General features: G+C 31.4%; 1 protein-coding gene across 1 annotated transcript in view; it reads left to right on the top strand.

Annotated features, from left to right (window-relative positions):
• Positions 1-22,041, top strand: part of LOC6048763 (M-phase inducer phosphatase) — a 221,842-nt gene that overhangs the window by 5,357 nt on the left and 194,444 nt on the right. The window lies entirely within an intron of this gene.

Genomic DNA, 22,041 nt, shown 5'->3' with positions numbered 1-22,041 from the left:
CACATGAAAAACATCATTTGACAAGTGTCCAGAATAGTTATTATAAAGTTTACAATTAAAAAAAAGGAATTAAGAACACAAAACTAAAAAAAAAAATATCTCAGAAATTTCCCGATGAAACATTTTGCTCTTAGAATCATTGGAATGCTGAAAAAATTCCTAGAAAACACATTTGACAGTAGCGTTGACTATTTTTTCTCCTTAAGGTTGCCCAGAAAACACGCCGTGTCAAGCATTTACTGTAAAATGGCAGGCTAACAAGCATTACTCAATTTCGAAAATAAAAATATTTTAAACGGTCTGGCTCAAAATTATGACAGTATCGGATTCAAATACCTCTTAAATCACATTTTCCGAAATCAAAATCAAAATTTATTTATTTCTGTTGGAATTGAGATTGGATTAAGAAGTTTTTACGATTTGAAAACAGATGCAAATATTTCTTCGACGTTTGACCAAAAAATCTGCACGCAAAAAATGTTTTCAAATAAACAAAATAACAACGGAATTAGAAGTGCTGGTGCAGTTTTTACTGCGTTGATAATCTTTTCCGGCATATTTTATACAGTCGACTCTCTGGCAGGCTCTGGATGCTCTTCGATATATTAATATTTAGCCATCTGTCGAGGGTTTCACCAGTCTCTTCTAACTGTATACTTCGCTGCGCTTCTTTGCTTGAAATCTAGTTCAAAGAATCCCTTCCGCAATAATGTCATGATTTTTTTTGTCCCTTCGATATCGACAACCAGAGAGTCGACTGTATAATTAACATATTAGAACAATGCAAATTAAAATATTTTATTTTTTTCATGAATATCAGATTATGTGAGTCTCTTTTTCACATCCGTCGCAAGCGGCATCAATTTCAACATCAATCTCATCAATGAGCCGATCAATTTTACCAACTTTTTTTGTTTCTCTCACCTCTCTTTTTCCCTCATTTACCCATAACAATAACAATAATAATAAGTCCGCTATTGTATTACTGTGTGCTCCATTGTATTAGTGTGCAGCACGCGCTTGCGCGATATGACCATGAATTATCAATTTCAATGCGATTTACTGCTCTTCAAAAGAAAAGAAGAAGATCACGAAAAAAACGCTCAATGACTGCGCGATATTTTTTTTGCCGCCGCCGGCGGTCAAACTCCCAACGCAACGCGCAATATCCATCGCTAGACGAACACGACGACGACGACGGAATTTGCGATTCCGGTACAGATCGCGACTAATCCTTTTATTAATGGATATGTCAGTCGCTCCGCTTGGAAGGGGAAAGCTCTTGAAGCGAACCCCTTAGGGCAAATTGAGGAACACTGTGTGTGAGACATATATAAAAATTAAAATAAAATTTTCTAACGTCCCGATCACAAAATTCCAAAATTGCCCAATTTTGAGCAAGATTTACTCACATGCACGAAAACACACCTCCATTAGAGCTCGCACTTTTGCAATTGCAGGCTCCATTATTCGCTGAGTGCTCGTGCGCACTTTGAAGGGACTCGGAGTGGGCACGGAGGGAAGAAGTAAGACCGAAAGTGCGATAATTGCTCGCCTAAAAGGGCATTCAGAGCGCGCGTCTCTTTTTTTAGGGTCAAACATCGCGGTCGGTCCACTTTTTCGTATTATTATTAACGCACATATTACTTGCCCTTCTTCACTCGTTCGTCACTCGAGAGTAAGAAGAAGAGAGCGAAAAAAAAATCACATTTGACCCATCATTTGAATGTTAAGCAATCAAGCTTGCGCGAGAGCGCAGAACAACCCTGAGATATTTCTGAAAAAAGAGAGACAGAGAGAAGATCATCAATCTCCGATGATGTTCTTCAAGCCCCAAAAAAATGCTCACTCTAATTTTCGTTCGGCCTTTCTTCTCATCTAGTACTCCTCGCCAAAGTGAGCGAGCGAGAGCGCTCGCGAGTTGCCAAAAAATCTCACCCTCTCTCACTCATTGGCGGGGGTGATGGCGGTGGATTTGAAAAATTCAATTTCAAGGCCTCCTATGGTCGGCGGCTGTCGAAATCGCGAAAAAGAAATAATAACCGCGCGCGACGGCTGATTGACATCACCCTCACCGACCAGATCAACGGTTTTTTCGAGTTTAGTCGATCACCGAACAAATCTTTCGGGCGTCTCGATGACGATTTTTTGTGTTTTTGGCTGACGTTTGACCGGTTTTGGGGTTTTGTTGGAACTAATCTCTTTGAATGGGAAATATAGGTCAACTTGTCAATTCGTCATTCGGAGGGGTATGTGCGTTTGCCCTTGAAATGTGGGCGTTTTTTTTTTTTTTGCTTTTTCAGAGTGATTTACTGTCATTTTCAGACACACAAATGAGCGAATACTTTTTAAACACTATTATTCTGACAATTTTGCAGATCTAAATTCATTAATTTCATCGTTAGCAGTCTTGAAAATCAAGCAACAATTTATCTAAATTTAGCAAGCGAGCAGCAACTCTCTTTTTTCAGAATATTCTCGTAACAAACGAGAGAAATCTGGAGAAAAGAGAGCTGCTCGTTTGCTTACTGTCTTGCAAACAATTTCTCTCTCTAGCTTCTAAGCGAACTGGAGAAAAGAAAAGCAAACGGGAGGAATCTGGAGGAAAGTGATTTGTCAACTTGTTCGCCTTCCAATATCAAAGCGATCTGTGCTATCATTTTTCAAGTATTTTCAAAAGTAATTAGGAATTTTTTTTCCACCGGTAGAAAACAGGGAAAAATCGGGATTTCGTCTGACAAACCTATTTTTTAATGTTGTTAAAATTCGATAAACTTCTTTTAAATAAACTTTTTAAGTTTTTATTTTGTAAGAAAATTATAATTCTGAGTAAAAGTTCCGGAAAATATGTTTGATATATACATCCCATCATATTTGTATTGCTGGCGAAAATGTTTGAAAATCAAACCAAATGTTTTATAAGGTGCAAGTTTTCCCGTGGGATTGCGTATCCTTAGTTAGAATCAAATTTCGAAAATTTACGCGATCTTTAGATTTTTGAAGCCTTATACCATTTGTCTAGTTCAATAAGACCGGTGCAAATTTTATTTAAAGTTTTTGTTCCCAGGCTCTGATCGAAGAAAAAAGGGAGGCAAAATATATTGAAACAAAAACTAAATTTCAAATTTCAAGCCTGATTTTTGAATAATTTTGTTTTGGATACTATCATAAAGATTTTTTTGCTCCCTTATTTTTTAGGAAATATTTAGTTAAACTTGAAGAAAAATTAGCATTGGTCGGCTAACAAAATGAAGTCTTTTAATTTTGATTTGTATTTAAAAATGTTTTTTTACATAATTTTATATTATTTTACAATTTTTCCTTGGAAAAATAAAACAACAGTTTTATTCGAATACATTGTTTTATGCATTAAAGACAATTTAATATTTAAATTTTGTTATTTTTTAAATATTAAAAAAAAATTTTTTGCCTGTACATATTCAGCATTTAAGATAATTTTAAATCGTTTTTTTAAGAAACATTTATCGGAAAATACGTATCATACCGTGTTGAGCATTTTGATTTCAGCGTAAAAAAATAAAACATTGTAAAATTTTCTAAACATTCGAGTTTATACTATTTTCATATATTTCGTATTTTAAGTTTATGGTTCATTTTCTGATATTTTTCAAAAAAAAATAAGTATTTCTTTTTGCTTTTATAGTCGTTTTGGAACATTACAATTTTTTTCCAAAAAAATGTGAAATTTCAAAATTAAAAAAAAAACGGGTTAAGATTTTTTTTAAACAGTCGTAAAATCAATGTTTTTCATTATTTTTGTTCTGTTTCTCAACCCTAAACCATGGAGTTAAGAAGCTATTACACTACGGCAAACAAACTTGCACTTTTTCACAGTTTTCCAGTTTGCCTGCTTTGTTCGTTTGCCTGAATTTGTTTGTACAAACGCCAGTTTGCGAGCTTGGCAAACTGTCAAACACGAAAAAGTGCGAGTTTGTTTGTTTGTTTGCGGTAGTGTAATGGCTCCTTTACTCAATACCATCAATTGGTGATAATCTACATTTAAAACAAAGTAGTTTTTAGACATTTAAAACAAAGTAGTTTTTAGACAGCTTAAAATAAATTAAAAATGCTTTTTTTGATCTTTGTTGTGCCTTAAAAAAACCACAATTTTGTTGTACAATGCGATTTAAAATAAATAAGTCTCTAACATTTATAGTTTTAGTTGAAGCTTAAAAAAATCTTTAAAAATTACAAAAAAATACAAGAAACGAAAACAAAAAAATAACATTCAATGTAATGTTTTACATAACGCACTAGTCAAAATTGTGTGCAGATTTGCTTGGACGAGCTATTTATGCAAAATGGCCTTTTTAATCAAAATCAAAGTACTCATAAAATTTCAGCCGGTAAAAATACAAACAAATCAATCAAATTGTTGATCTTTGGGAACAAAAAAAAATGTGGTCACCCTGCATCTGATAGCTATTAAACTGCTAAAGTTTTTTTTTATAAAATTAACTTTTGGTCATTGCCTACGTCCCTATTTTTTGAATAAATATAATATTGAAAATGTTGTCTATTGACAAGAAAATGGTGACATAGTGAAAAAAAAGTAACTCTGACTTCAGCTCTCCAAAAACATTTGACCATAACAATTTTACGACTCCATCTCAGAATATTTTGACTCCAAATCCTCTTTTTTGACTTTGACAGTCCTGCAAATAAATGTAGAGTTTTTATTTAAAAGGTCCTATAAACATATGAAAAACAATAGCTTTAAGGACCTTTTAAAAAATACTCTGGAAATGAAATTATTTGAGTTGATTCTGGAATTCACACTTGCTTGCTCAAGAACTCAAAGAAGTTAATTTTGAGAGTGACTCTCACAGTTTGACAGCTGTCAGAATCACTTTATTTGAGAGGATGAAAAGGACGGAAGATCACAAATCACTGTTTACTGTCAGTTTTTCGTTTACTTTTTGAATTGATATTGTTTTTTATTTCTTTTCAAAATCTTAAATTTTTAAGCAAATAATAAATTAGAAAAAGGCAAAACATGATTTTCTGCAATATTTCCCCTAAATCTTGTGCGTCATTAAACCAACACCTTTACGCAGCAAAAAGGAAAAAAAATCAAACAAAAAGACATCGCTGATCATTTGTCGTAAAATCACGCTCAAAATTTCACTCTCACGACTCACCGCAGAGACTGACATTTCCGTCGACCTTTTCGTACTAATCGCGTGGAGTCGGTCGGTGTTCAAAAATCGACAATCATTTCTCGTGGGGGTGATCGTGCTAATAAAATTGTCTCTTTTTTTTCGTCTGACACAAAGTTCAGTGACTGTCAAAGTTATGACATTTTCTCAATAGAAAGAAAGAAAAACAAAACGATTTGCTTTATTTCTCCACAATCAACAAACGACCTTTTTCAATCGATTCTGACAGCTGCTCCAAAAAAAGCCGCTCGCGCCTACTGCGATGACACGTGCGCACTTGGGGAGAGAGGGGGTGTGTGCGTGTGAGCTAAAATTTCTCCTTCTCGGAAATCAGAGCCCAACCACGCTCGCTCGCGGCCTGCTAGGTATGTGTTGAAGATTAGCCGAAAAGGTTGCGAGACGTGTAATGATTGTGCGTGTGTGAGTATGTGTGCGCCGCGTAACAAAGCCGGCGGCGCTTTTTGGCTCTGCTCTAGGTTAGGGTGCAGACACGGCGGCAAAATAGCGCTCTAACCTTGAGCTGCACGAAAATAGAAGGAGAAAAAACTAGGTTGGAGTGTGCGCACACACGTGTGTGTGTGTGTGTGTGTGACGTTTCATGCTTGAGATTTGAGCTAATTATTTTCTTTTCATTGCCGAGTTGCACTCGCGCAGACACGATCATGAACCTTAACAAAAAAACGCCGAATGCACTCGACCTTCTGGCCCGAAGAAAAAGACGAAGAAGAAGAACGCAGAAAAAACGGCACATTCGTTTGCAAACAGTTTCGGCTAATCAGTTTCACTGCGCGCAGACGGTTTGTTTTTGTTTTGCTCTCTCACGGAGTTAGGCCCCAAAACACACAACTCATGCGATTCCTAGTAAAAGTGTTTCGGCTTGCGTGACCGCGCCCCGGCGAAACAAGCCGCCGCCGAGCAAATTGGCTCTATTTTGTTTTTTTTTTTTTCCAATGAACGATTAGCCGCGGCCAACTTGGATATGGGCAAAAATCAAAGATGGCGTTTAACGCTGAGAGGTGCGCACAAATTTGCGTTTCGCGTTTTGTGATTAGCCGCCGATGGGGCAAAAATGTGTGTGTGTGTGTATTTGTGCTTTTTCAAGCGCAAGGAGAGAACTATTGTTATGGCTTATTTGGTGTCAGTGCACGGAAAGAAGATTTATTTTAGGTCGTAGTTTTTTAAAAAATTATCCTAGATTTGACAGCTTAAAACAGGTTTTAAAACTGACAACCTTTGCTTAAAAAATGTTGATTTTACTTATTTATCAGCTGATTATGTCAAGAATTTAAGCTACTTTAAGGCTACTTAAAGTAATAAAAAAAACTCGAAACATACAATACTTCAAAGAATTCAAAAACTTCGAATATTTTAAATACTTTAAATACCTGAAATACTTCAAATACCTCAAATACTTCAAGAACTTCAAATACTTCAAATACTTTGAATACTTCAAATACTTCAAATACTTCGAATACTTCGAATACTTCAAATACTTCGAACACTTCAAATACTTCAAATACTTCAAATACTTCAAATACTTCAAATACTTCAAATACTTCAAAACAAAAATGACAAAAATGACAAAAATGACAAAAATGACAAAAATGACAAAAATGACAAAAATGACAAAAATGACAAAAATGACAAAAATGACAAAAATGACAAAAATGACAAAAATGACAAAAATGACAAAAATGACAAAAATGACAAAAATGACAAAAATGACAAAAATGACAAAAATGACAAAAATGACAAAAATGACAAAAATGACAAAAATGACAAAAATGACAAAAATGACAAAAATTACAAAAATTACAAAAATTACAAAAATGACAAAAATGATAAATATGACAAAAAAGACAAAAAAGACAAAAAAGACAAAAAAGACAAAAAAACAAAAAAGACAAAAAAGACAAAAAAGACAAAAAAGACAAAAAAGACAAAAAAGACAAAAAAGACAAAAAGACAAAAAGACAAAAAGACAAAAAGATAAAAAGACAAAAAAACAAAAAGACAAAAAAGACAAAAAGACAAAAAGACAAAAAGACAAAAAGACAAAAATGACAAAAAGACAAAAAGACAAAAAGACAAAAAGACAAAAATGACAAAAATGACAAAAATGACAAAATGACAAAATGACAAAAATGACAAAAATGACAAAAATGACAAAAATGACAAAAATGACAAAAATGACAAAAATGACAAAAATGACAAAAATGACAAAAATGACAAAAATGACAAAAATGACAAAAATGACAAAATGACAAAAATGACAAAAATGACAAAATGACAAAAATGACAAAAATGACAAAAATGACAAAATGACAAAAATGACAAAAATGACAAAAATGACAAAATGACAAAAATGACAAAATGACAAAAATGACAAAAATGACAAAAATGACAAAAATGACAAAAATGACAAAAATGACAAAAATGACAAAAATGACAAAAATGACAAAAATGACAAAAATGACAAAAATGACAAAAATGACAAAAATGACAAAAATGACAAAAATGACAAAAATGACAAAAATGACAAAAATGACAAAAATGACAAAAATGACAAAAATGACAAAATGACAAAAATGACAAAAATGACAAAAATGACAAAAATGACAAAAATGACAAAAATGACAAAAATGACAAAAATGACAAAAATGACAAAAATGACAAAAATGACAAAAATGACAAAAATGACAAAAATGACAAAAATGACCAAAATGACAAAAATGACAAAAATGACAAAAATGACAAAAATGACAAAAATGACAAAAATGACAAAAATGACAAAATGACAAAAATGACAAAAATGACAAAAATGACAAAAATGACAAAAATGACAAAAATGACAAAAATGACAAAAATGACAAAAATGACAAAAATGACAAAAATGACAAAAATGACAAAAATGACAAAAATGACAAAAATGACAAAAATGACAAAAATGACAAAAATGACAAAAATGGCAAAAATGACAAAAATGACAAAAGTGACAAAAATGACAAAAATGACAAAAATGACAAAAATGACAAAAATGACAAAAATGACAAAAATGACAAAAATGACAAAAATGACAAAAATGACAAAAATGACAAAAAATGACAAAATTGATTAAAATGATAATAACAGAGTGACAAAAATACTATTATACCAAATTTTTTTTTCACAATTTTTCAATGAATATTTTTTCCGTGTAACAACAAAACACCCCGTGAAACTAGCAACACTGAAACGACGACGCCGATGACGCACACCGCGGTGTGGGAAGATTATGCAAAAAATGTGCGCGATTTTTCATCGTTTTATGCTGTCCGGGTTTGAGAAATGCTTTCTGACTTTCGGAATGATGAACGATTAAGGAGGCCCGGCTCACGGCACGCGGGGGGAGAACTTGAAGAATTCCGACGGATTGCATCGAAGTGGAACGTTTGAAACATGTCTTTCCGCTTTAAGTGGGCTGGAATGGCAACACTGGATTGGTTTGATGGGAAAATATCTTGAACGATTAATTGCTCTTAAAAGCTCTAAGAAAAAAAAACATTCAAATTTGACCGGGAATCGAACCGTAGCTCTTTGGTTGCTAGTCTTGCGCGCACCCTCTATGCTACGACGGCTTGTTGCTAAGAAGCAGCCAAAATGCAAAAACTTCTGCTTTCTGTTTATTTTTATTGGCAATGCTCCAAAAGGCTTGCAAAAGGGTGACATTGATGTCATTCTTCTCCGAATCTTCATGAAATCGTTCCAAAACGAAAAGAAACATTTTGAAACGGCATGTTTAACCAACAAAAGCCGTCCAGAGTCGGTCGCCGCCGGCGGCGGCAGACACCACATAGACAAGTGTCGGGGTAATCAAAAGTTCATTACAGACTGACCGTGGGACTTGACCTTAAGGTACCCACACCAGGGTCCGTTTTTTTACCTCAATTGCTCCCGGTTCAAAACAATAAAAACGAGAATTTACCCAGTGACCAAGTCCCCCCCTAGATTTACAGCGGCTGATATTCGTTTATATAAATATAATAAAAAAGAATTAATTAGGTGATCTCCTTTTGCGCTCTCTTCTTAAGTCACTTAAACTACCGACTTACTGGAGAGACGCGGGGACCTCAAGTTGCACGATTATATTTCCAAGGCTTGCTGTGACCCTCACAATCAGAATAGCCAGCAGACAAATGCAAGCAAAAGAACAATATTAAATTACGCGAGAGCGCGCAACTTACTTTTAAAACAAAACACTTAAAAAGTAGAACCCAAGGTGAAATTTGTCACACTGCCCTGCCCGTCACCGAAAAGATCACCGGCGCAAGTCAGGAAACAAAAAGAAAGATTTAAAATCGTCTCAAAACTCGAGCAGAGAGACTGAATTTCGTGCGGTGACATCAACGCGTGGCGACGCGGCGCGCAGCGACGAACCCGCCGATTTCCTCTGGCCGATTTGGTCAAAGTCGCGGAGGAAATCCTCGGTTGCGATCGCGATCGGTTGGCTTAAGATTTCGGAAATGTTCACCGCCGGAGGCGGGATTGATGATAATTTATCTAGCTTTGAGGGGTGAGAGAAAGAGCGTTGGGCATGGGAAATTTCTGAACGATCGGATCAGGAGTCGGTAGATCAGCGGGGAATGATCGCGACACTTCCGTTGAAATTGAGCTGACGATTAATGTCATTTAAAACAAACTAGTTAACGTAATGGATTAAAAATAAGTTTAAAATATCACACTTATATTTGTGTGTAATTTTGTGAAATTCTGTGAGTTTTTGTGAGGTTTGTTTCCAACAATGTCTTCACAGCTCAAACAACCTCTCAATCCAGTTGCATCTCAGGCTGAACTTTCCGAGCCCCAGCTTTGTCGGCGGCATTCCGTCTAATTTGAATGCTAGCCAACTAATCGAATTACAACTGGCACTCATAATTGCTCTATCCCAGCGTGTGGAGTTCGTGAGGTTCTTCGTACTACCAGTTCCAACGCCCGGAGCCATTTCCCTCGCCAAACACACACGTGTTTGACTCTTTAATTTCTCAATTCCCGCACTGTTGTGCCATTTGTTGGTCAGTGCAAACGTTTCCACTTTATCTCCCCGCAAGATTTCTTTCTATTAGCACGATGTTTGATGAGTGTTAATTTGCTTTTAAATTATCACTTTCATTCCTCGTCCAAAGGAGGGGCCGTTTTTCCTGCCTCTTTGACATTTCAAGATGGCCGCACCATCGGCTTAACAAATGGCGTCTAAATAGCGTTAAAAAAGAGGCAATTTTCCGGGCGCCTTTTGTTGTCATTGTGTGGGATGATTGCTTTCAGAGTCGGTAGTTTCCTCATCAGAAGACTAATAATAATCATCTTTGGCGAGCCCCCCGCTTCAGACGAACGGGGGGTTGACGAGTTCCGACTCTGGGGGTTTTTTTTTTGTTTGATTGATAAGTTAATCTCTTCTGATGGGTTGACCTTTGCCAGAGGCAGGGTGCAGGCTAATTTTTCTTACAGCTGAGAGAGCTTTGCACAAAAAGTAACTAAAATGTAGTTCTCGCGGCTGAAAAAAACAAACTTGTGTGAATTATTGCTTCAAGACGAGCTCAATACTAAATGAAGCAGAAGTTTTCGTGAAGAAAAACACAAATAATACAATTTATACTAATTTCGTTAAAGTCTAAATTATTTTTTATACAATTTCAACCACATTTCGAATATTTTTCACATTTTAAAGCAGTTTTATTCATTTTAGAGCATTTAAGTAATGTCAAACAATTCTGTTTATTTTAAACAACGTTAAACAATTTCCACAAATTTTAATCAAATTTCAAAACTATTTTAATTAGTTTAAAAAATATCATTTGTAATCCTTTATGTACAATTTTTAACAATTTCATGTAATTTTCAATATTTTTTTATATTTGTCAACATTTTTTGATTTTTTTTATATTTATTAATTTTTTTTATTTCAATCAATTTTTCAACCAAAAAAGAACAATTTAAAAAAATTTGAACGAATTAGAAATGCAATTTTCAATAGTAAGGCAATATAATGAGTTTAAATCAATTTTTAAGTCATTCAGAAGAATTATTTTAAAAAATATTTAATTTTGAATTAACTATTTCAATATTCACGATTTCAAACCATTATTAAAAGTTTCAAACAATTTTCAACAAACTTAATCACTTTAAAAATATGCAAATTGTAACAATTTTAAAAAATTTCAAAGAATTTGAAACTATTTACACAACGTATAGCAATTTTTACAAATTTTAAACAATTTAAAATAAATTAAACAAATTTAAACAATTTCAAACATCTTTAAACAGTGTTGAACAATTTTACACAACTTTAAAAAATTTGAAACAATTTCAAAACAATTTTGAAACAAATTTAAAAAAAAATGTAAGCAGTTTTCAACTTATTTTGTTTTTTTTTTTTATTTTGATAACTTTTATCATTTTTTGCAAATTTTAACTTTTTTAGGTAAAATTATTTTGTTTTGAACCATGTCAAACAATTTCATACATATTTTGATAATTTTAAACAATTTTGAACAATTTTAAATAATTTTATACAATTTTGAAAATTTTCAAACAACGTTGAACCAATTTTGAAACAACTTTTTAACAATTTTTAAACTATTTTGAAACAATTTAAAAACAATTTTAAACAATTTTGAAACAACTTTGCAACAATTTTTAAACAGTTTTGAAACAATTTGGAAACAATTTTGAAACAAGTTTGTAACAAGTTTGTAACAATTTTGAAACAATTTTGAAACGATTTTGTAACATGTTTGATGCAATTTTGAAACAATTTCGAAATAATTTTGAAACAATTTTTAAAAAAAATTTAAAAAAAAATTAAACAATTTTGAAACAATTTTGAAGCAATTTTAAAATAATTTTCAAACGTTTTGATACAAATTTGAAACAATTTTTAAATAATTTCAAACAGTTTTGAAACAATTTTCAACTAATTTTTAAACAATTTTAAAACAGTTTTGAAACAATTATGAAACAATTTAAAAACAATTTGGAAACAATTATGAAACAATTTTGAAACAATTTTGAAACAATTATGAAACAATTTTGAAACAATTTTGAAACACTTTTGATGAAATTTTGACAGAATTTTGAAACAATTTTGAAACAATTTTGAAACAGTATTGAAACAATTTTGAAACAATTTTGAAACAATTTTGAAACAATTTTGAGACAATTTTGAAACAATTTTGAAACTATTTTTAAATAATTTTGATACAATTTTGGAAAAATTTAAACAGTTTGAAATTAATTTTTAAATAATTTTGAAAATATCAAAATAACAATTTTGAAACCATTTCCAAACAATTTTGAAACAATTTTGAAAGAGTTTTGAAACAATTATAAAACAATTTTAAAACAATTGAGAAACAATTTTTAAACAGTTTTGAAACAATTTTGAAACAATTTTGAAACAATTTTGAAACAATTATGAAACAATTTTGAAACAATTTTGAAACACTTTTGATGAAATTTTGAAACAATTTTGAAATAATTTTGAAACAGTATTGAAACAATTTTGAAACAATTTTGAAACAATTTTGAGACAATTTTGAAACTATTTTGAAACTATTTTTATATAATTTTGATTCAATTTTGGAAAAATTTAAACACTTTGAAATTAATTTTTAAATAATTTTGAAAATATTAAAATAACAATTTTGAAACCATTTCCAAACAATTTTGAAACAATTTTGAAAGAGTTTTGAAACAATTATAAAACAATTTTAAAACAATTGAGAAACAATTTTTAAACAGTTTTGAAACAATTTTGAAACAATTTTGAAACAATTTTGAAACAATTTTGAAACAATTTTGAAACAATTTTGAAAATTTTCGATGCAAAATCTTTTTTTTCGATACATTTTTTGTTATTGACAGATCTTAGATTTTTTGAAAACTAATGATTGCAAAACAACTGGTGTAAAATGCATTTTAAAACACTTTTTGCCTTCCTCACTGAGGTAAGGCTATAATCCTGCTCTAAAAATGAACTTTTTATTAAAACCTCGAAGACCCACCTTCATGTATACATATCGACTCAGAATCGAAAACTGAACAAATGTCTGTGTGTGTGTATGTGTGTGTGTGTGTGTATGTGTGTGTGTGTCTATGTATGTATGTGTTCAAAAATCTTGCCAAGTTTTCTCAGCACTGGCTGAACCGATTTTGATCGAACCAGTTGCATTCGACTTGGTTTAGGGTCCCATACATCGCTATTGAATTGTTTGAAGTTTCGATAAGTAGTTCAAAAGTTATGTATAAAAATGTGTTTTCACATATATCCGGATCTCAATTATATGCATGCAAACGATGTCCGGATCCATCATCCAACCCATCGTTGGTTAGGTAATCAAGAGACCTTTCCAACAAGTCCACAACATTTAAGATCTGGCAACCCTGTCTCGATTTATGACCACTTAAGTGATATTTATGTACTTTTTTGAAGCCGGATCTCACTTAAATGTATGTAAACGATGTCCGGAACCATTATCCGACCCATTGTTGGTTAGGTTATCAAGAGACCTTTCCAACGAGTTTACATAATTGAAAATCTGGCAACCCTGTCTCGAGTTATGACTACTTAAAGGATATTTATGTACTTTTTTGAAGTCGGATCTCACTTAACTGCATGTAAACGATGTCCGGATCCATCATCCGACCTATAATTGGTTAGGTAATCAAGAGACCTTACCAACGAGTTCACATAATTGAAGATCTGGCAACCCTGTCTCGAGTTATGACCACTTAAGTGATATTTATGTACTTTTTTGAAGCCGGATCTCACTTAAATGTATGTAAACGATGTCCGGAACCATTATCCGACCCATTATTGGTTAGGTAATCAAGAGACCTTTCCAACGAGTTTACATAATTGAAAATCTGGCAACCCTGTCTCGAGTTATGACCACTTAAGTGATATTTATGTACTTTTTTGAAGCCGGATCTCACTTAACTGCATGTAAACGATGTCCGGATCCATCATCCGACCCATAATTGGTTTGGTAATAAAGAGACCTTTCCAACGAGTCGACAACGTTGAAGATCTGGCAACCCTGTCTCGAGTTATGACCACTTAAGTGATATTTATGTACTTTTATTGAAGCCGGATCTCACTTAAATGTATGTAAACGATGTCCGGAACCATTATCCGACACATTGTTAGTTAGGTAATCTAGAGACCTTTCCAACGAGTCTACATAATTGAAGATCTGGCAACCCTGCTTTGAGTAATGACCACTTAAGTGATATTTATGTACTTTTTTGAAGCCGGATCTCACTTAACTGCATGTAAACGATGTCCGGATCCATCATTCGACCCATCGTTGGTTAGGTAATCAAGAGACCTTTCCAAAGAGTCTACATAATTGAAGATCTGGCAACCCTGCCTCGAGTTATGACTACTTAAGTGATATTTATGTACTTTTTTTAAGCCGGATCTCACTTAAATGCATGTAAACGATGTCCGGATCCATCATCCGACCCATCATTGGTTAGGTAATCGAGAGATCTTTCCAACGAGTCTACAACGTTGAAGATCTGGCAACCCTGCCTCGAGTTATGACCACTTAAGTGATATTTATGTACTTTTTTGAAGCCGGATCTCACTTAAATGCATGTAAACGATGTCCGGATCCATCATCCGACCCATCATTGGTTAGGTAATCGAGAGATCTTTCCAACGAGTCTACAACGTTGAAGATCTGGCAACCCTGCCTCGAGTTATGACCGCTTAAGTGATATTTATGTACTTTTTTGAAGCCGGATCTCACTTAAATGTATGTAAACGATGTCCGGAACCATTATCCGACACATTGTTGGTTAGGTAATCAAGAGACCTTTCCAACGAGTCCACATAATTGAAGATCTGGCAACCCTGTCTCGAGTTATGACCACTTAAGTGATATTTATGTACTTTTTTGAAGCCGGATCTCACTTAAATGCATGTAAACGATGTCCGGATCCATCATCCGACCCATCATTGGTTAGGTAATCGAGAGATCTTTCCAACGAGTCTACAACGTTGAAGATCTGGCAACCCTGTCTCGAGTTATGACCACTTAAGTGATATTTATGTACTTTTTTGAAGCCGGATCTTACTTAAATGTAAGTAAACGATGTCCGGATCCATCATCCGACCAATCGTTGGTTAGGTAATCAAGAGACCTTTCCAACGAATCCACATAATTGAAGATCTGGCAACCCTGTTTTGAGTTATGACCACTTAAGTGATATTTATGTACTTTTTTGAAGCCGGATCTCACTTTAATGTAAGTAAACGATGTCCGGATCCATCATCCGACCCATCGTTGGTTAAGTAATCTAGAGACCTTTCCATCGAGTCCACATAATTGAAGATCTGGCAACCCTGTCTCGAGTTATGACAACTTAAGTTATATCTGTGTTCTTATTTTTCTGGGCCTAAAAAATAGCTTAAATATGTGTCCAAACCACTCATATTACCCATTGTTGGTAAAAAGTGAGGAAGGCATCAACCACATAGGTTGATTAAGTTAGTTTTTCATTTAAATGTGAAGACTATGGCCTGTTATTTAAATTTTTTTATTTTTTTATTTTTTGCAACCCCCACCTTGACCTTGGCCAGGGCCGAGGGACAAAAACTATTTTAAATATTAGCATCAATTCAAGTGCCTAAACAATTTTGAAATAATTTTGAAACAATTTTGAAACAATGTAGAAACAATTTTAAAACAATTTTGAAACAATGTAGAAACAAATTTGAGACAATTTTGAAACAAGTTTCAAACAATTTTGAAACTATTTTGAAACAATTTTGAAACAAGTTTAAAAAAAATTGTGAAAAAAATGAAAAAAAATTTAAACAATTTAAAAACAATTTTGAAACAATTTTGAAACAACTTTGAAACAATTTTAAGAAAAAATTGAAAAAAATTAAACAATTCAAAAACAATTATCGAACATTTTTGAAACAATTTTTAAACAGCTTTGAAAAGATTTTGAAACAGTTTTGAAACAGTTTTGAAACAATTATGAAACAATTTCTAAAAATTTTCAGACAATTTTGAAGCAATTTTAAAACAATTTCAAAACACTTTTTAAAGAATTTAGAAACAATTTTGAATCAATTTTGAAACACAGTTTAATAACAATTTTAAAACATTTTTAAAACAATTTTGAAATTGAGCATTAGCATGAGCATGAGAGAATTGTTTAATGAATTTTGAAATTATTTTGAAACTCAAATATAAAACTTTTGTTAACAATTTTTAACAATTTTTAAATTCAGTTTTATAACAGTTATTAACCATTTTTACAATTTTTGAGATTATAAAAAATAACAGTTTTTAACAATTATCCATAATTAAAACATTTTTTTACCATATTTATAAAATTAAACAACATTTAACCATTTTTAACCATTTTAAAGAATTTTCACAATTTTTAATTATCTTAAACTATAAAAATTGCTTACATTGTGCTTATTTACTCTGAAAAAAAACAGACGATTTAGATTGAAATAATTTACAACTTTGCACCACGTCCAAACTACACAAGAAATTTTGAACTTTTGAAATTCATTCAAAAAACGTTTCTGTTAAAATGAATTTTCTATCACAATTTTACCTGAATTATTTAACAGTAAATTCTTTAAAAATCTTAGAACCGTCAGTGGGGGTGACTATGGGTCAAAAAACGAAACACCTCTCGAAATTTCTTAATAACAAAAACAATTTAAATAACATCGAAAATTGACATTGGGTCAAATGAAACTAAAATGATGCTGAAATACAAAGATATGGTAAAAACAAGTCATCCAACAGCGTTTCTTGTTCGAGGGAATCGTATTGACACGCTACAATGTTTGAAGTGGAGATTTTCAAACACTTGGGTAGTTTTCGAGCAATTCTAACAAAAATATTAGAAAAATGATTTTTCGAGAGGTCATTTTTGGCCAAAAACGTACCCGAACTTTAGACATCTGCCAAAATAACAGGATATGTTCTAGGAACGATTTTTTTTCAGCGAGGTCATCTTAAGATGTCCCCTACACAACCCTTTTAACAGAATTCAGTTTCATTGAAAAGAATCTGAGAAATGGTAAAATCCGTAAAAAATCACTTTGACCCAATCTCACCCCCCAGACCCAATGTCACCCCCACTGACGGAACTTTTAGTAATGAAGCCCATTGCTGCCCGAAAAAATATTTTTTTAATTCACAGAATTCTCTGGATTGATTTTAAATATTTTTATTTGAATTTTAGTTGCTGATTCAAACATTTTTATCAAATGCACATGTAATTCACATAATTTTATTTTAAGGACTCATTTTTGTGTAATTTTTTATGTTTAAACAATTGAAAACGGCTTATTTTCATTTTTTAAGTTCTCTAATGTCCATAAAGGATTCTGACAGGAAAAAATTAAAATGATAAATTTTGTCCCAGAAACCCCGTCAAAAAATGTTCCTCGCCTCATAGTTGCGTCCCCGAGTTGTCCAAGCGTGGCCTTCCTTAACTTAATATTTTACGATGACTGCCGGTCGCTCTGACAGAAGTAGGCTTTGTCCAGCTTAAAAAAAACGCGTCATAAAAACCATACAGCACCATCAATTAGTAGGCCACGTGTAGTGTACGAAACTTGGTCAGCCATGAAGGAGTGATTTTATTGCTGACCGCTGAATGCCGAATTGATAATTTTGGACAATGCTGTTGATGTTTGTTGGTGACTTTGGTCGATTTCCTTGATGTTTTGGTGTATATTTATGTTTCCTGTTTTTTTTTTTTTTTTTTTTAGTTTGAAATTATTTAGTTTATTTCAAACCAAATTACTGGCAACACTTCAAAACTGTCAAATTGTAATACACTGAAATAAATTTGCACATAATCTTAACGGTAATTAAAATTGAAAACTCTACCTTTCTTAGCAAAAAAGTCTTTCTAATTGCCGAAAATCGTTTTTTAACGCTAAAACATGTCCCAAAAGCCGCACCTCATAAACTTTAATCACCGACTAAGCGCTTCAACGGTTTAACGACCATTTTCCCCTGGCTTAAATTTCCCGCACGTTTCTTGAGCCTTCAAAAATTATTTTTTCTTGCTTCCAAATTTAGTCGCATTAATTAGCGCAGGGTGAAACCTGGTGCGCTCATAATTCACCGCTAAATTAGCGAAACATATGCTCTACCAGACCGTTTACGATCTTTTAGTCGCCAACATCTGAGAGCCGATTTTTTTTTCTCCCGGTGTAATTTCTACCCTGACATGCTTCCTAAAACAAACCATAAAGTTCACTCGGCCACGAAGTGACGTCTTTGCGGCAAGCGTTTCCTTTTCCGAAGTGGCCTTAGTCATAATTTAATCATTTGACGCCGGAAAAGTTGAAAAAAAAACTCTTCCTTCCGAAAAGAAAAAAAAACCAAGGTTCGTCGCTTATCGGCGCAGCTCAAAGTCGTTGAAATCTTTCGTGCCCTCCAAGCGTAATCAATCTTGCGCGCCACGGCCTACTGCGCCTCGCAAACCGGCCTTGAAGAGTAACTATGTGGTGTGTGATTAAATTAGTTCTGATTTGGGGAGGCTGATTTGGTTCAGTGTTTTAGCATTTGTTTTTCATGGCGTGTTGCGAGAGGGGTTCGAGAGAGCAAAACTGGGTAAAATTAACTCACTTGAACTGACACGTGTGAGGGGTGGAGAGGAGAGGTTAATCATAGGCTAAATCTCATTTTCCGACATTGTTAAACACTTTCTAACGTTAAGTGGGCGCCCCAAGCTGGAAACTAAAGGCGGCTTAAAACTGAGAGCAAAACGCAATCACGAAGGTTTGGTTATAGGCCTATTTAAATCCCAAAATTCAAAATTGTTTTAAAATTGTTTCAAAATTGTTTCAAAATAGTAAATATTGCAAAAATTATAAAAAATTGTTAAAAATTGTAAAAAATTGTTTAAAAATTGTTAAAAATTCTTAAAAATTGTTAAAAATTGTTAAAAATTGTTAAAAATTGTTAAAAACAAAAGCTGGTTGCATTGTCTTGTTTATATTTATGAAAACCTTAGAGTCCCTTAAAAAACATTAATTTTTAAAGATATTTATTAAAGATTTTTATTCATAAAATTGCCAAAAAGTGCATTTTGTGATTTCTGATGAACATATTACGCTGGACAGTTTTCAAGTATGAATTACTTTATTAGTTAAATGTATTGAACATCTGGCAACCCTGTTTTTAATTATTCGCTGAACAGGAAGCTGGATTTTTTTTTCAACCAACTCGAAGTAAAATAAATAATTTGTCCGACTTTTGTAATCCTGTTCTTTTAAATTAATTGATATTGTCAACCTTTTCGTCAAATCAAGAAGATTGATAATCTGGCAACCATGTCGTAAGATATCACCACACGATTTTGATTTATGAAATATATAAGGTCTAATGTACTGCCCATAATTGAAAATTCGGCTATTATGCCAAATCAAGTATTCCGAGAAAAACGCGTTTTAGTGATTGACACAAAATCTCCGTCAAGGTAATTTCCCATAAGAGTAACGGCTAATAGTTTGGTTTTTCGCATCGGCAGCCAAGTTTAGACACTATTTCAGTAAAATTCAAGTTCCAGAAGATGCGTTGGAACGTCCTCTACCACCTGGTGCTAATATCTCGTTTTTGCCAAAAGTGGATATTAGCCGTTTTTTCAATGGTGGGCAGTGTAGCGGTTTTTTTTGTTCCGATAAATTCTATTTACTGAAATTCTGGGAGCTCTGCCAAGATTTATGGCAAAAAAATCGAGTGAGTTTAAATTAATGTTCAAAAATACAAAAGAAAAATGAGAATTGGGAAATTAAGTTCACTAATATAATTTTTGAAATTTGATTGTTTTAAAATTGTTAAAAAAGTTTAAAAAATGATCGAAGGTTTAAATTGTTTCAAAATTGATTCAAACATGTATCAAATTATTTTAAAGTTCAAAATTGTTTTATAAGTGATTCAAAATTAATTTACATTTTTTCGAAAACTGTTTCAAAATTTTTTTAGAGTTGTTCCAAATCTGTTTAAATTTGTGTCAATTTTTTTAAATTCAAAAAATGTGAAAAATTTGAAAAATGTTTAAAAATTGTTCAAAAATTGTTTAAAAATTGTTTCAAAATTGTTTCAAAATTGTTTCAAAATTGTTTCAAAATTGTTTCAAAATTGTTTCAAAATTGTTTCAAAATTGTTTCAAAATTGTTTCAAAATTGTTTCAAAATTGTTTCAAAATTCTTTCAAAATTGTTTCAAAATTGTTTCAAAATTGTTTCAAAATGGTTTCAAAGTTGTTTCAAAATTGTTTCAAAAATGTTTAAAATTGTTTCAAAGCTGTTTCAAAAATGTTTCAACATTGGTTTCAAAATTGTTTCAAAATTGTTTCAAAACTTTTTAAAAATTGTTTCAAAATTGTTTCAACATTGTTTCAAAAATTGTTTCAAAATTGTTTCAAAATTGTTTCAAGATGGTTTCTAAATTTATGGTTTCAAAGTTGTTTCAAAATTGTTTTAAATTGGTTTCAAAATTGTTTCAAAATTGTTTCAAAATTGTTTCAAACTTGTTTCAAAATTGTTTCAAACTTGTTTCAAAATTGTTTCAAAATTGTTTCAAACTTGTTTCAAAATTGTTTCAAACTTGTTTCAAAATTGTTTCAAAATTTTTCAAAGTTGTTTCAACATTGTTTCCAAATTATTTCAAAATTGTTTCAAAATTGTTTCAAAATTGTCTCAAAATTGTTTAAAAATTGTTTAAAAATTGTTTCAAAATTGTTTCAAAATTGTTTCAAAATTGTTTCAAAATGATTTCTAAATGGTTTCAAAATTGTTTCAACATTGTTTCAAAATGGTTTCAAAATTGTTTTACAAGTTGAAAAAAAATTGCAAATTGACTAAATTCTTCAAAATTGTTGAAAATTGTTCAATTTTTTTTAAATTGTTAAATATTGTAAAAAAAATTTTTAAAAATTGTTACAAATTGCTAAAAATTGTTAAAAATTGTTACAAATTGCTAAAAATTGTTAAAAATTGTTAAAAATTGTTAAAAATTGTTAAAAATTGTTAAAAATTGTAAAAAATTGTAAAAAATTGTTAAAAATTGTTAATAATTGTTAAAAATTGTTAAAAACTGTTGAAAATTGTTAAAAATTGTTAAATTTTTTAAAAAATTGTTAAAATTTGTTAAAAATTGTTAAAAATTGTAATAAATTGTTAAAAATTGTTAAAAATTGTTAAAAATTGTTAAAAACTGTTAAAAATTGTTAAAAAAAATTAAAAATAGTTAAAAATCGTTAAAAATTGTTAAAAATTGATAAAAATTGTTAAAAATTGTTAAAAAATATTAAAAATTGATAATTTTTTTTAAATTGTTTAAAAATTGTTAAAAGTTGTTAAAAATTGTTAAAATTGTCAAAAATTGTTAAAAATTGTCAATTTTTTTCGGAAAAATGTTCAAAATTGTTAAAAATATGTTAAGAATTGTTAAAATTGTAGTAAATTGTTTAAAATTGCTAAAAATTGTTACAAAATATTAAAAATTGTTAAAAAATAAAAATTGCTAAAAATAGTTAAAAATTGTAAAAATTGTTCAAAATTGTTAAAAATTGTTAAAAATTGTTAAAAATTGTTAAAAATTGTTAAACATTGTGAAAAATTGTTAAAAATTGTTAAAAATTGCTAAAAATTGCTAAAAATTGCTAAAAATTGTTGAAAATTGTTAAAAATTGTTAAATTTTTTTAAAAATTGTAAAAAATTGTTAATAATTGTTAAAAATTGTTAAAAACTGTTGAAAATTGTTAAAAATTGTTAAATTTTTTAAAAAATTGTTAAAATTTGTTAAAAATTGTTATAAAT

The sequence above is a fragment of the Culex quinquefasciatus genome, chromosome 3, assembly GCF_015732765.1.
Source record: "Culex quinquefasciatus strain JHB chromosome 3, VPISU_Cqui_1.0_pri_paternal, whole genome shotgun sequence".
Taxonomy (NCBI): domain Eukaryota; kingdom Metazoa; phylum Arthropoda; class Insecta; order Diptera; family Culicidae; genus Culex; species Culex quinquefasciatus.
The sequence above is the reverse complement of the archived record's forward strand: the minus strand, read 5'-3'. Positions and strand labels throughout refer to the sequence as shown.